At 44.1% G+C, this 14745-nt stretch overlaps 1 long non-coding RNA gene across 1 annotated transcript; it reads left to right on the forward strand.

Moving 5' to 3' along the window:
* Positions 1–1479: 1479 nt before the first annotated feature.
* LOC135362949 (uncharacterized) lies at positions 1480–11979 on the forward strand. The gene is made up of 4 exons (XR_010408447.1): positions 1480–1574; positions 6411–6520; positions 8836–8869; positions 11342–11979. It is a non-coding gene; the product is annotated as an uncharacterized LOC135362949 (long non-coding RNA).
* Positions 11980–14745: the final 2766 nt, after the last annotated feature.

Below are 14745 nucleotides of genomic sequence, written 5' to 3' on the forward strand. Positions count from 1 at the left end.
ATTATGTAAACCCTCAAAATGCATCAGTATCAAAAATGAGCATGTCCTTATTGAATACACATGACATGAGGTGGACCTGAGCCCTCTCCCCTTCTGTTGGATGGAACCTCTAGAAATGGCCATAATTCCCTCATTTCCTGACAGCCAGGTAATGCCAAGCCAGGGCATGGAAATAGAATGAGTCTGAGGCCCCCCTTCTCCTCCAGGGTTTACGGAATCGGGGGGAATCTGGGGCAAAGTTCTTCTCACCAAGAAACCTCAGGTTTAAATAATTCTGTAGATTTGAGAAGGTAGCTTCATATTCTGAATTACTCGTGACTGATCAAAAGAAGGAAATATTCTAATGGATCCACTTTCCTGTTTCCTAGTGAGGAGGCATGTGGAACAAAAGATAAAAAAGTGAGTCAATGTATTTTTTTGTTTGTTTAAATTGAAGACTCTCCATTCAGTTAGGATGGAATTAGATTACAATAGAAACCGTGGTGGGCCTTTATTAGGTAGGGTTGCATAATTAGGCCTGAGAGATAGAGACAGATGGACTCATCAGTCCACCTCCCTAACCATCCCATCCACCCATCCATCCATCTATCTACCTACTCATTTAGCACCCACCTACCCATTTATCTATTCATCCATCCACTCATTCACCCATCCATCTATCCATCTATCCACCTACCCAACAATCTACCACCCATCCAACCATCTACCCACCCACCCATCCACCCATCCATCCATCCATCCATCCATTTATCTATTCATCCATTCACCCATCCATCCACCCACCCAACCATCTATCCATCCATCCATCCATTCATCTATCCATCTGTCCATCCAACCACCCATCTATCCATCCATCCATCCATCCATCCATCCATCCATCCATCCATCCACCAATCAACATTTATTGATTATATACTACATGCCAGACACAGTTCTAGGCTTCAGAGATACTCTGCTGATCAGGGCAGAAAAAGCCTTTCCTCTCATGAAGCCTACATTTTAGTCAGGAAGACAGACAAAAAAAACCAAGTAAATGCTTCCTTATGTGCTACAAAGAAAATAAGAGTGATGACAAAACAGCTGGAGGATGATTGGTGATTACTCTGGGTTCCAGTTCAGACCCCTTTGACTAGAGACATTCTTCTCTCATAGTTTTCTGAATTCTTCTGCAGTGAACATTTGGGTCCAATTTACGAGATTTTTTGGGGTACATTGCAGTGGTAGGGCAGGATTTATTGTGCTTCCTTGATAGCAAATATGTTTGTATGCAAAGTCTGCCTGAAGAAGCACACAGGAAGGAACCCATCAAGATAAAGAGGCTTGTGGAATTCTGGAACAGGAGACAGACACGGAGTTTACTTTATAGCTCTTTCAGTCCCCTGAGATCATATGTAAATCAGTGAGGGCGTATTAAGTTCCTCTCAGCTCAGAAGGGGGGAAGCCAGTCCTTGTGACTCACTGGCACGTTGCTACTCTGTACAGATGATTCATTGCTGGAAGGAGGAGAGGCATGTGCTCACACACAACATGGTGAGGTTTGGACCCCGGACCCTAGTGGGTGCCAGGAGGGCAAGGTGAGTAGATTGTGAGCCATGACGGCAAGGCCTCCCCCATCCTTGCCCTCTACTTCTCTCCCCTGCTCATGTTCCCTCTTCCCTCCCTTGTCTTTCATCCTTCAAACTGTTGAAACCAGCCATCCACACCCAACGCTGAGTCAAATTGTCAGTGTCTTCCTCAATGGCCATTTTGATGGCTTCCTATAAATGCCAGACATGATGCTTTCCTTTCTGTCCTGGGCTTGTTCTACTTCTATGACGCTCCACACTGGCTCATTATTCCTTCTGGAAAGCACTTTTTCTTTGACTTTTGGGACACCACCCTTTCTTAGTTCCCTTCCAATTCTGGGGGGGAAACCAGACTGACAATAGGGAAAGGTGTAGCTGGGAAAAGCTTCAGGAAGCAGGTGGGCTGGCTCCAGGTGGGCTTAGAGGGATAAGGGGATGAGTTCATGGTGCAGGGAAGAAGGCAGGGCCATGCCTTCACCCCAGCCCCTAGTTCCTTCTCTAAAAGATGCAAGTAACTGAGATATTCTGTCGTTCTCTCTTTGTAGAGATGAGTTTCTAGGAACAGCTCACATCAGGAGGGTAAGTGAGATATCTTTGATCACATCAAAGTCAAGCTCTGTGAACCTTTATGTATAACAATGGTTTTCAACCTGTGGGATAGGGGTGTGATCTTGCTTCCCTGGGAGCATTCAGCCATCTTTAGAGACATTTTTGGTTGCCACCTCCTGGGAACAGGAGAGCAGTGCCACTAGCGAGTAGAGGCCAAGGACGTTGCTAATCATCCCACAATGCACAGGACAGCCCCCAGCAACAAAGAATTATCTGGCCCTAGATGTCCATAGTGCCAAGATTGAGAAACGCTGATGTACGCTCTTCTTAATTTATTTCTTAATCTTCTAGGTTTTTTTTTTTTTAAAGCCACCAGTTGGCATTAGCATTTTTACTACCCAAAGTCTCATTTTAAAGTGGATGAACAGTATATTTTTTTAAAGGTTTGTGAACGACTTAAAAAAAGCACGGGCTTATTCTCAATACGCATAAAATCACCTATAAACAGCACCATAAATATGCATCTGATCTGTCATCCATAGGTTGGTTTTTTTTTTTATTTGAGAGAGAGAGAGCATGAGAGGGGGAAGGTCAGAGGGAGAAGCAGACTCCCTGCCAAGCAGAGAGCCCGATGCGGGACTCGATCCCGGGACTCCAGGATCATGACCTGAGCCGAAGGCAGTCGCTCAACCAACTGAGCCACCCAGGCGCCCACATCCATAGGTTTTTATATAGTGTGATACACATATTACTTGCTGCTGTAAGTCCTAGGAATCTGTGAGATCTAAGGGCTTACGAGGTGACTCTACTGCCCGTTCTTCTCTGGTGGGAATGTTTATCAGCACAGAGCTTGAGTAGGGGAGAGGAGAGGACAGCACAGTTCAGTGGTTCTCCAACTTCAGTGAGATCACCTGGAGGACTCACTACAACAGAGATCACCAGGCCCTGCCCCCCAGGTTCCCATTCAGCAGGTCTGCGGTACAGCCCGAGATTTCGTATCTCTAAGTCCTGGGTGACGCTGTTTTTCTGAGGACCACACTGTGAGAACTACCACCATAGTTTTACTGGGAGAGGTTTAGTTTTTTTCTTGGAAAATGCCCCCCAAAATGACGTTTTTATCTCAGGTCTAAGTACCAAGTTACATAAGGGGCTCTTGGATCCCCTGAGTCCAGCATGCCATGATCCCAGCAGAGGACAGAGCTGGGCAGTTTTCTTGCTCAACCTCAGAGAGAATGAGGTGCCCTGTGTGTGTGTGTGTGCAGTATACAACCTTTGCTTACCCCAGAATAGTAAATGTGCCATTTGAAGCAAGTGTACATCTTGTGTGGTCTGGTTTTACTCCATTTCGGATCAAGTTCAATGTTCCAGGTCAGTAGACAGATACAAAACAACTCTGATCCAAGGTCCCAATCAGGAACTCATGACTGGGGGAACGCTTAAGCCTCACTTTCATGTTTTCATGAAGCACACTCATGAAAATAATTCTTGAGGCTCTTATTTAATTAAAAAAAAATCTTCCTGCCCTCAAAGTAGTGTTATGTGCATTTTAGATCATTATAAAATACAGATAAACAAAAATTTTAAAATTCCCACCACCCCAAAATTGCCGTTAATGCCAAAGCTCTGTCTTTCCATGTGTGTATGTCTTGTACCCTGCATTTTATGGTTAATGATCTTCACCTTCCCATGGCAATACCTTTCCGTCTTCTCTAGTATTTGGGCTATATTCAGATTTCCACAATTGGGTCCCAGTTCCCTTTCCAGAATCCAGCTCCACACTTTGTATCTGGAGTTAGGTCTTCTAAAGCTCCCAATCTAACCTCATCCCTTTTTCTCACCACACTGGCCTGCTGATGAGAACAGGCCAGTTAAACAAAAGATGTCCCCCGTTCTGGATGGTGCTTCCTCAGGGTGTCCCTTGGCTTATTCCTTTATCCCTGGTACCCTATACCTGGAATTGGATTTGAGGGTTTAACATCATCAGTCTTCATGTTAAGGATTTCTGTTAGTACACCTCATAGGTGAGGTTTGGTATTCTTACTGTGTCCATCATAAGACACATAATATCTGGTCGACCCTGCCTAACTATGTGCTGACATTTACCACTCCATGATGGTGATGACTGACTGATGCTCCATGGTGCATTCCATTTCATCCCTCGCAACGAGGAAGTAATCTGTGGATTTTTATTTTTGTAGTATGAATTTCTTTTTTTTTTTTTTTTTTTAAGATTTTATTTATTTGACAGAGAGAGACACAGTGAGAGAGAGAACACAAGCAGGGGGAGTGGGAGAGGGAGAAGCAGGCTTCCCGTGGAGCAGGGAGACCGATGTGGGGCTTGATCCCAGGACGCTGGGACCATGATCTGAGCTGAAGGCAGACGCTTAATGACTGAGCCACCCAGGCGCCCCTCGTAGTATGAATTTCTAATTCCTCCTGAAGTCTTTAAAGTTTTTAAAAATTTTCATTTATAAACAGCTTTACTGAAGCATAGTTATTATACAATAAACACATACTTAAAGTGTACAATTTGATATGCTTTGACACCTATCTCCACGAAACTATCACCACCATCATGATAATAAATGTATTATCACTCCCCAAAGTATCCTCAAATCCCTTTGTAATTTCTCCCTCCCTTGCTCCCTGTACCCCAGCTGCTCCCCTCTGTCCCCAAGCAATCATGCATCTGCTTTCTGTCACTAGGTCACTGCAGATCAACTTGCACTTTCTAAAATACTATATTAAAAAAAGATCATGCAGTATGCACTTCTAGCTTCTTTCATTCAGCATAATTTTTTGAGATTTATCCATGTTGATACATGAATCCATAGTTGACTTGTTTTTATGCCTGGGTAGTTTTCCCTTGCATGGGTATGCCATAGTTTGTTTATCCATTCATCCAGTTGGTGGACCTTTGGGTTGTTTCCACTTCTTTGGTTGTTACTAAAACTGCTCTAAATATTCGTGTACAAGTCTTTGGGTGGACATATGCTCTCCTTTCTCTTGGAGATGTACATAGGAATGGAATGGCCAGGTCAAAAGCGAGGTGCATGTTTCAACTTTTTAAGAAACGGTGGCACTGTTTTCCAAGGTGGTTATAGCATTTTCCACTTCTACCAGCAGGGAATGAGAGTTCCAGTTGCTCCATATCTTCACCAATCTTAGTATGGTTCAGCCTTTTTAACTGTAGCTATTCTGTTAGGTGTATGGTGATGTCTCACTTTGGTTTTGATTTCCTTGTTGCCTTAGGATGTTAAAAGTCTTCTCGCGTGCTTATTTAGCTACCTTCTATCTCTTTGGGTAAAGTGTCTGTTCAAACATTTCACACATTTTGAATTGGGTTGTTTGTATTTCTGTTGAGTTTTGAGAGATATTTATGTATTTTGGATACAAGTTCTCCCTCAGGTAGGTGATTTACAAATATTTTCTGCTGGTTTGTGTCTTGTCTCTTCATTCTTTTTTTTTTTTATTTGACAGAGAGAGAGATAGCGAGAGCAGGAACACAAGCAGGGGGAGTGGGAGAGGGAGAAGCAGGCTTCCCGCTGAGCAGGGAGCCGGATGTGGGACTCGATCCCAGGACCCTGGGATCATGACCTGAGCCAAAGGCAGATGCTTAACCACTGAGCCACCCAGGTGCCCCTCTTTTTTTTTTTTTTTAAAGATTTTATTTATTTATTTGACAGAGAGAGACACAGCGAGAGAGGGAACACAAGCGGGGGGGTGTGAGAGGGAGAAGCAGGCTTCCCGCTGAGCAGGGAGCCTGATGCGGGGCTCAATCCCAGGACCCTGGGATCATGACCTGAGCTGAAGGCAGATGCTTAATGACTGAGCCACCCAGGCGCCCCTTGTCTCTTCATTCTGTTAACAGTGAGACCAGGGGCTGGAAGAGGCCTTGAGGTCGGTCTACTCTGAGGCTCTTGTTTTGTAGATGAAGAAACTAGGACCAGAAGTTCAAGTGACTTGCCCAGGGCTGCACATTCACTGAGCTCAGATCAGGTCCTTTGTCTCATAGCAGGCTTGCCTCTTTGAGCTTCATCCATGAAATAACTTAACTTAGGTTATTGAGAAGTAAAATATCCAGTCAAACTAGCTATATGTCATTATGAAGACCCAAAGATGCATTATTAAATTCTGCCAACCTTCCCCAAACTTAAAAAAAAACCCAAAAACTTTACTGATTGGATTCAAGTTGGTATTCTAAGTAGACAGATCCACTGGCTCAGCTCTCTTTAGAATGTTCGTATGCCTAGAACCATTCACTCACTCTAAATGATATCTTGTGATTATTTTCAGACAGCCAAAAAGAAGAGAGGAAACAAAATTCCTGCTCTGACCCACAACTTGGTCAGATTCTGCTCAAGGACCCTTGTGGGAGCCAGGAGGGCAGCAGATATTTCTGACCGGTGAGTAGATTTGGGCGGGTGGGTGGGTGGGTGGGAGGAGCTTGTCAAACAGATACCGGGACCTAAGATATCACAGATCTAAAGGACCATAAAATTAGAAGGGAATTTGGAATGCATCTGGTCCACTCCAGCCCATTCGCAGCTGTGAAAAGGGCATGATTATTTGCCTTGGCCACAGTCACACCCTGACAGATGAAATATGATTCAGCTGAGAGATGACCATGACAGGTGTATATGGAGACTAGGAGAATAGGATTGAGGGTCAACCATTCTGAGACTGGAGAAAAGAAGAAAGAAAATATTGAAAGCTTTCAAAAGGAGAATTTATTTTCTTGCTCATGGTCTCAACAGTGGCATCAAATAAGGACAGAGATGCTATGGGGCTCAAGCCATTGTGCTGTCCATTTCTGGCTTACTTTATCCATAGCTTGATGGAGGCACAGACCAATCTTGCAGACATTTTTTCCTTCAACAGTTATGAGCTGACACAATCTCAAGGGTGAAATGTAACATCGATCCATGTATCCAACTTAGTTTTAGGTTTAAAAAGTCAATTCTGTAAGCACAGCTTTGTATAGGCAGAAGCATCCTTGCATCTTCTGGGCTAGTCAAACCACATTTGGACCGTGCTTTGAGCTCCTGGGGCCTTGTGTTAAGAGGAACATTAGCAAATTGTTACCATATTCGAAAGGTGGGTGGTGAGGGGACTGGAAACCATGTTGTATGGGCAAGGGTTGGAGAAGTTGGGGATTTTAAACAAAGCCTGGTGAGGAGAATCATGAGCTGGGACGGTAGTCTACCAGTTATTGAAAGGGTACCAAATGGAAGAGGGATTCAATTTCTTCTGAATTGCCCTTGATGATTAGACTAGAATCAAGGTGAGGAAACAGACCCTGGCTTCCTAAAAGGATACCCTTTCTTTTAGTTTTCACTGACTTGGATGGGCTGCCTCGCCGAGGAGTGGCCTGGGAGGTCATACTGGCTTCCCTGCATTTGTAAGAAGTTAGGGTTTGCAGACCTCAAGGAGCTCTTACCTGTGCCAAGATGCAACACCTCTACCTTCTTGCTTCTCTTTGCCCTCTTTCTCTTTTCCTTGTGTGTTTCCTATACAGGGGGGCACAGAGTGTGGACAAGACTATGTAAGGCACAGATCTTACTTTCTCTTTGTAGGCACTCTTTGGGGAAAATATTGTTCCATATTGTCACTGATAGACTACTAAGTATATATTATCACTAATATACTATGAATATACCCCTTTACTAAGGGGTGAAGTGAAAGAGAACTCTTCTTTGGCTTACAGATGTTATCTGTCAGTCAGGGTTCTCCAGAGAAACAGAATCAATAAGATGCTTGTATATATATGAAGAGATTTATTTCAAAGAAATGGCTCACATGAATGGGGAGGGTGACATACTGGAGACTCAGGAAGGAGGCTGGTTCTGGAGAGGGCAGCCTTTTGTTCTATTTGGGCCTTCAACTGATTAGATGAGGCCCACCCACATTATGGAGGGTGATCTACTCTACTCAGAGTCCATTTAAATGTAAATATCATCCAAAAACACCCTTCCAGAAACACCCAGAATAATGTCTGACCAAATCTCTGGGCACCCTGTGGCCCAGCCAAGATGACATATAGGATTAGCCATCACCCCTATTTACAGCCTTTTGTGTCTATCCCTGGAATGCTTTTTGGCAAGAGTTTTGTAGAAGCAAGCACCTCCCTTCACTCTTTTCATGTATTAATCATCAATGTTAATCCCTGCATCAGTCCCCAGGAAGCAAGAACTTCCATTTCCCTAAGTGAAGTATCTAAAATAGCCAAATTCATAGAATCAAAGAGTGGATGGTAGTTGTCAGAAGCTGGGGGAGGGGGAAATGAGGATGTATTAATCAACAGGCATAAAGTCTCATTTAAGCAAGAGGAGTTAGCCCTAGAGATGTGCTGTACAACATTGTCCCTATCTCCAACAATTCTGTATAGTACCCTAAGCATTTGTTAAGAAGGTAGATCTCCGAACAAATTGTGAACTGTTCTTACCATAATTAAAAAAAAAAAAACAAAAAAAAATTAGCTGAGGAAGTGGAGGTTTGGGGAGGCCAGGTGACTCGCCTGAGATTGCACAATGCTGAAGAGGCCAAGACAGGGTCCAGGTCTTACTGTTTCCGCAGCAGATGGTCTCAACCACCAGGCCATGGCAGCCACCCTGTGCAGGTGGACAGAACCTCAGGCTTACAGCAGAGCTTGGCCCTCTGCTTGGCCTCATGTCATTTCAGACCATGGGAGTTCTCACCATCTTCCCTGTTCTTTGTCTAGGGAGCAGGCAGCTGGAGTCAGGTCTCAGAAAAGGGTGAGTGACATTCTAAATATATGACTTGCTACCCTTCCCACTGCTATTCTCTGTTCAGGGAAAAGAGGGAGAAAAGTTTTAAGCAAGGGCATCTGCAAGGGGACTGTAACTTTGTCCAAGATGGCCTTGGGATCATGAGCAGTCATAGAGGAAAACCCTAACTAGCATGCTTCTCCATAAATGACTGAGCAATAGTTTCTTCATTAAAAGAAATACTTTATTTCATTGGTTCTGGGCATGCCTGTTTTCACACTTCACCATCTCTGAAATTGGGATGTGTCTCACATTGATGGCATCTCAGCATTATGTCATAGCCCACTTGGCAGCTATATATTTTTTTCCTTAAGAATATATTTTTAAAAACCATAGTACTAATGAAATATAGTTGCTATGTCACGTGACAATTGGCTCAGATCACCTGTTGCTTACAAGAGTTATTCATCAGCTAGAACTTTGGGTTCACTCTTTAAAATTTAAGAATTATCATGCAGTAAAGTGAACTTTTACGGGGAACGTGTATGATCTCTGCATTTTAACCGTGCACAGGTTCACGTAATCACCACCACATTTAGGATGCAGAACAATCCAAATCACCCCCCCACCCCCCGCAAAATCTCTCTTGTGTTATCCCTTCATAGTCCTCCTTCTTTCTTCCCAAATGCCCCCCAACCCCTGGCAATCACTGATTTCTTCTCTATAATTGTATCTTTTTGAGAAGGTCCTATAAAGGGATTCATACAATACGCAACCTTTTGAGACTAGCTTTTTTTTCACTTAAAATGCCTTTGTGATTCGTGTAAGCTCCTGCCTACCGCATGTATCAATAGTTGGTTCTTTTTTTTCTGAATAGTGTTTCATTGTATGGATGAGCTACATTGTTAAGTCATTCACCTGTTGAAGAAAGTTGGATTGCTTCCATATTTAAGCAGTTATAAATAGAGCATCTATGAACATTTATGTACATGTGTCTGTATGAACATATGTTTGTTTCTGGAGGGCAAATCCCTAGGTGTGGGATCATTGGGTCTCATGGTATGTGCATGGTTTAGCTTTTAAGAGATTGCCAAACTGTTTTCCAAAGTGGCTGCACCATTTTGTACTCCCACCAGCAACGTATGAGAATTCTGGTTGCTCTGTGTCCTTGTCAGCACTTAAGGTTGTATATTTAATTTTAACCATTCTAACAGGTAAAAGAGTGGTATTTCTCTGTGATTTTAATTTGCATGACTAGGATGATGGATGACAATGAATAACTTTTCATGGACTTATTTTTCATCCATATATATTCTTTGATTCAGTATCTGTTCAAGTCTTTTGTCCACTTTTGGGATTGGTTGTTTTCCTATTGTTGAGTTTGAGGGTTCTTTATATATGCTGGATACAAATCCTTTGTGGGATACATAGTTTGCAAACATTTTAATGCAAACTGTAGCTTGTCTTTTCATTCTCTTAAAAGTGTTATTCACAGGGCAAATGTTTTCATTTTGATGAAGTCCAACTTATTTTTTAAAAAATTAGAGTTTTTGCTCTTGGTCATGTCAAAAACCTTTTTTGCCTAACCCTAGGTCCCCCAGATTTTCTGTTTTCGTGAAACAAAAAGTTTTATAGTTTTACATTTTAATCTATGATTCATTTTGGATTAATCTTGTATAAGGTATGAGAATTTCGATTGAGATACTTTTTTTTTTTTTTTTTGCATACAGAGTTTGAATATTCCAGCAGCATTTGTTGAAAAGACTATCCTTTCTCCTTCGAGTTGCTTTTGCACCTCTGTCTTAATGGGCCATATTAAGTGCGTGTGTTTCTGGAATCTTTGCTCTGTTTTTACTTTTCAACAATACACATTGTCTTGATTACAGCAAGTGGCTCACTTTGGGTTTAAATTAATGTCATTCTACGAACGGGATTTGTCACATCCCGTGTAATGTGACATGTTGGCCTAGGTTGGGTCTACACAGTGGTAAGAATCAGAAGACTAAGGAAGCTTCAAAGAGGCGAGGGTGGGTGACCCCAAGACGTGGACTCCGGAGAAGGGAAGAGCTGGGGTATAAGACTGTAGTTCTCCATTATACTCTGAGTCAGTTACACTCTGACTTTTTATACTCTGTGTCTGTTTTACTTTCAAGTGTTCTATACCAATTTTTGTTATTTAAAAGGGAATGGAGACAAATGGGCAATATTAAACGGGCATTTTGGAGGTACTGGTAATGTTCTGCTTTTTGTTCTGGGTGCTGTTGAGCAGGTGTCTTCTTCTTGCACAAACCCACTGACCTGTCTGCTTAATCTCCGGGCACTTTTCTCCACGTGTATCACATGCTTCAATCAAAGAGTTTACAAAAAATGTAGCTACCTCAGGGACTGGGATTGTGAGTTGAGAGATAAGATGTAGAATTTTACTTTTCACGTTATAGCCTTCTGTTATTTTTTTCTCTTTGTGTTTTGATGTATTACTTTATAAAATGATATTTATAGGGATTTTCAGCATGTCAACTACAAGGAGAGAAGGAAGTGGACCTTCATATATGCACATAGTGAAGACGCCCAAGATAAACCTCTAAGAGAAAAAACAAGCTGTGGAACAGTATGGTATAGTATGATGCTTAAAAAAAAAAAAAAAAAAAAGACTGGAGAGCCATCTACCCACTAACTTGGCTTTTTTTCTTCCTTACTTATGTATTTCCTTAATTGTATATGTAAGGGCCAGAATTCTGAGAGGTGGTGGGGATTCCATTTTCAATATTATACTTTTCTGCATGGGACTTTTCCAGAGTGAACATGTATCCATTTGATAATTATAAAAAGCAAAAAGAAATGGGCAAGTTAGTTATGAAATAATAAAATTAATGGACACACTGATGTAAGGCATTTTGGTCAATCTTAGGCAGTCATGTTCGTTGGGATCTCTTTGAGACCAAAGCCTGAGCCTTGTTTTATCTTTGCAGTGTCTGTAGCCTTTGGCACGTGGTAGGTTCTCACTGGACGCTATTTAAAATAAAACACATAAATAATAAAAGTACTCCTAAGGACTTATTCAAGTTAGTGTCAGTGTTTTGTTTTGGCTCATTACTTTCAACTTTTCTTTAGGTCGGTCTTTTTCACTAATTCACTGTGATCGATTCTCCAGAATAAGACTTAACAAGACTCCAGAGCCAGGGAGGGGAAATCAGTCAGGTGTCAGAGGCCGTCTGTCCCCATCACTGGGTACCCTTGCCTACAATGCCCTTTCTCATCCTTATTTATGTGACCCCTGTATTTGACGTGTATGGCCCATGGGTCTTACAGCAGGATGCTGTAAGAACAGCTCTCTGATGTTGATGGTGTGGGGCTGAACACTTGTCATGAGTACCCCTTTACCTTCAGATAGTCAAGATGCTGTGAAATAAGCACTAGATTTGTCCCCATTTTATCAATGACATTAATGTTGCAAAAGCCATGTAACATGTCGCCCATCACCCGACCCGTAAGCCGTGGAGGTGGACCCCTTCCGGACCTTTTTGTTTATATTATAGCTTTGCACATCTGTCCTCTTCTCCTGCCCTAGAATGGACACGTGGCCCAGGCCTGGGTAATCTGACACGTGGTGGTGATTTCAAGATGATCACATGGCCCTAGTGGGTGTCAGTACCTTAGTTTGAACTACTGGGAAAGAGGAATCTCTCTCTATTTAGGTTTTAAGCAGGTAGGGCGTGAGCCTGGAAATGTTGGTGTTCATCTTGTCCTGATGAAGGGGGGAATCTGTTGAGAGTGAAACCTACCCAGGAGAATATGTTTCTGAGAGATGAGGAAAAAAAAAAAACAAAAATGCAGAAACAAACAAACAAAAAGACTGAATCCTGGTGGCGTGGCGCCATTTGGTTGCCTGGATCTAGCCATGCCTGAAATAGGATTTCCAGTGACTTAGGTGAGTAGATGTTTGAGTTGAGTTTATGCCACATGTAACCCCCAAAGTCATTACTGAATTCTCAAGGATTCAAATGGGAGATGGGGTGGTAACAAGTGTGAGAGGCCCAGGACAACCAGGGTGACCCACTCTGATTCCTATGTCTCCACCATCCCTTGAGGGATCCCAAGTCCAAGAAGACCATCTATTTTCAGGAAGGGTGAAAGGGGCTGGCAGCTGGCGGGGTCCTTCCTGGCTCAGGAGACCACATCTGCCTGGTTGCTGCTAGGCGGCTGACCTGGGGTCCATCCTCCTGCCCTGGACCTGGCCCACCATGCTGATTGGATGCTCCTCCTCCAGGGCACCAGCCTCTGTGTTTCTGACCCTCCATCCTCAGCCCTGCCCTCACAGCCAACTCCTCTGCTGATGACACTGAGTACGCTTGCTTGGAATATTCTGGAGATGGACAGTTGAACCCTAGAGGGCTTTATTTTGGTGTCTGGAAACCCCACTAGCAACTTTGGAACAAGTAGGGCCCTCTGGTTAAGTGCTACTTGATTCTCTGATGACATACAGAGCTGCTAGTTCTTTGGGCTCAGTAGTAAGCATACCTAGAGGGTGCTCGTGTCTCCTTGAGAGATTGGCCCCATTTCTTCCAGTTCTTGACTGTCCCCAAGGGAGCCTCACAGATTTCTTCTGGGCATTGGCTATCAGTCAAGATCCAGGCTGGAAACAGATGTACACTCAAGTGGGGTGTATTTGTTTTCTAGAGCTGCTGTAATAAATTGCCACGAACTCGGGGGCTTAAAACAACAGGAACGTATTGTGAGACAACACAGGGGGCCAGAAGTCCGCAGTCAAGGGGGTGGAAGGGTCGTGCTCCCTCTGAAACCCATAGGGGAGAGCTCTTCCCTCCTGGTCTCATCCGAGCTCCTGGTGGTTGTTGGCAATCCTTGGCATTCCTTGGCTTGTAGCTCTAGCAGTCCAGTCTCTGTTTTGGTCATCACGTGGCACTCTCCCTGTGTGTCTGTCTTCACACCGCTCTCATAAGGACGACTGTCACTTTGAATTAGGGGTCTGACCTACTCCGGTCTGACCTCATGTTAACCAGTTACATCTGCAATGACCCTATTTTCAAGTAAGGTCGCATTTCAAAGGGACTAGGACTAGGGGGGAGCTAGGGGTCCTGCAGCATCACTCTGTGGTCTGGGATGGTCACTGGCCTCCGTGACTCTGACTCAGTCCAGTCCCCTAACCGTCCCCAAGCTGTCCCTGTTCTGCCCTGAGTATCTCACAGAGCACGGTCACACTGAATTTCCTCATCTGTGAAGTGGATTTGTCAGCCCTGCCAGCGACTCAAGTTTCCTGAAGTCCAAACAAGGTCCCAGAGGGGGATGCTCATTGGAAACTGGGACCTGCCCGGAATTTTGCAGGATTACACCTGGGCTGTGCGGGGAGTCAGTGGAGAGAAGGTGGATGTAAGAGCCACAGTGACATCTGGTGGCCACTCCACATATTGCATGACACTTCCCCCAACCCCCAACTTACTCAATTTCTCCCCCTCTGTTTCAGGAAGGGTAGTGGGTTTTCCTTTGCTAGGCGGTGAGATACCCCATCGCCAGAGGGCAGCAGACTCCGAGTGGACACAGGGACATCTGAAAGGCAATAGGGGCCAGCCAGCCGGAGGGAAACCAAAGTACAGGGACAGGAAATTCAACTTCAGGGCATTTGGGGTGCTGGCCAGTCAGTCCTGCTGAGGCTGCGTCCTCTTGCAGGGCCTTGACCTCCTCATCTGCGGGGCAGCCAGTGGGCAGGGGGACATCGGAACAGACACGGGATCACAGACACAGGAGGTCCTTCTTCCTGCCTTGTTCTGCATATGGCTTCTCCGGGGGAGTCCCAGGGTCGGAGTTCTAAACCGCCCCCCTTTGGAGTCCTCATGGCTCCCGGGCTTCCTGCCCCGAAGGCGCATCTCTCTCTGTGCCCACCAACCAGG

The sequence above is a fragment of the Mirounga angustirostris genome, unplaced genomic scaffold, assembly GCF_029215605.1.
Source record: "Mirounga angustirostris isolate CCGP_5_RB_7025 unplaced genomic scaffold, mMirAng1.0.hap1 SCAF_17, whole genome shotgun sequence".
NCBI lineage: Eukaryota > Metazoa > Chordata > Mammalia > Carnivora > Phocidae > Mirounga > Mirounga angustirostris.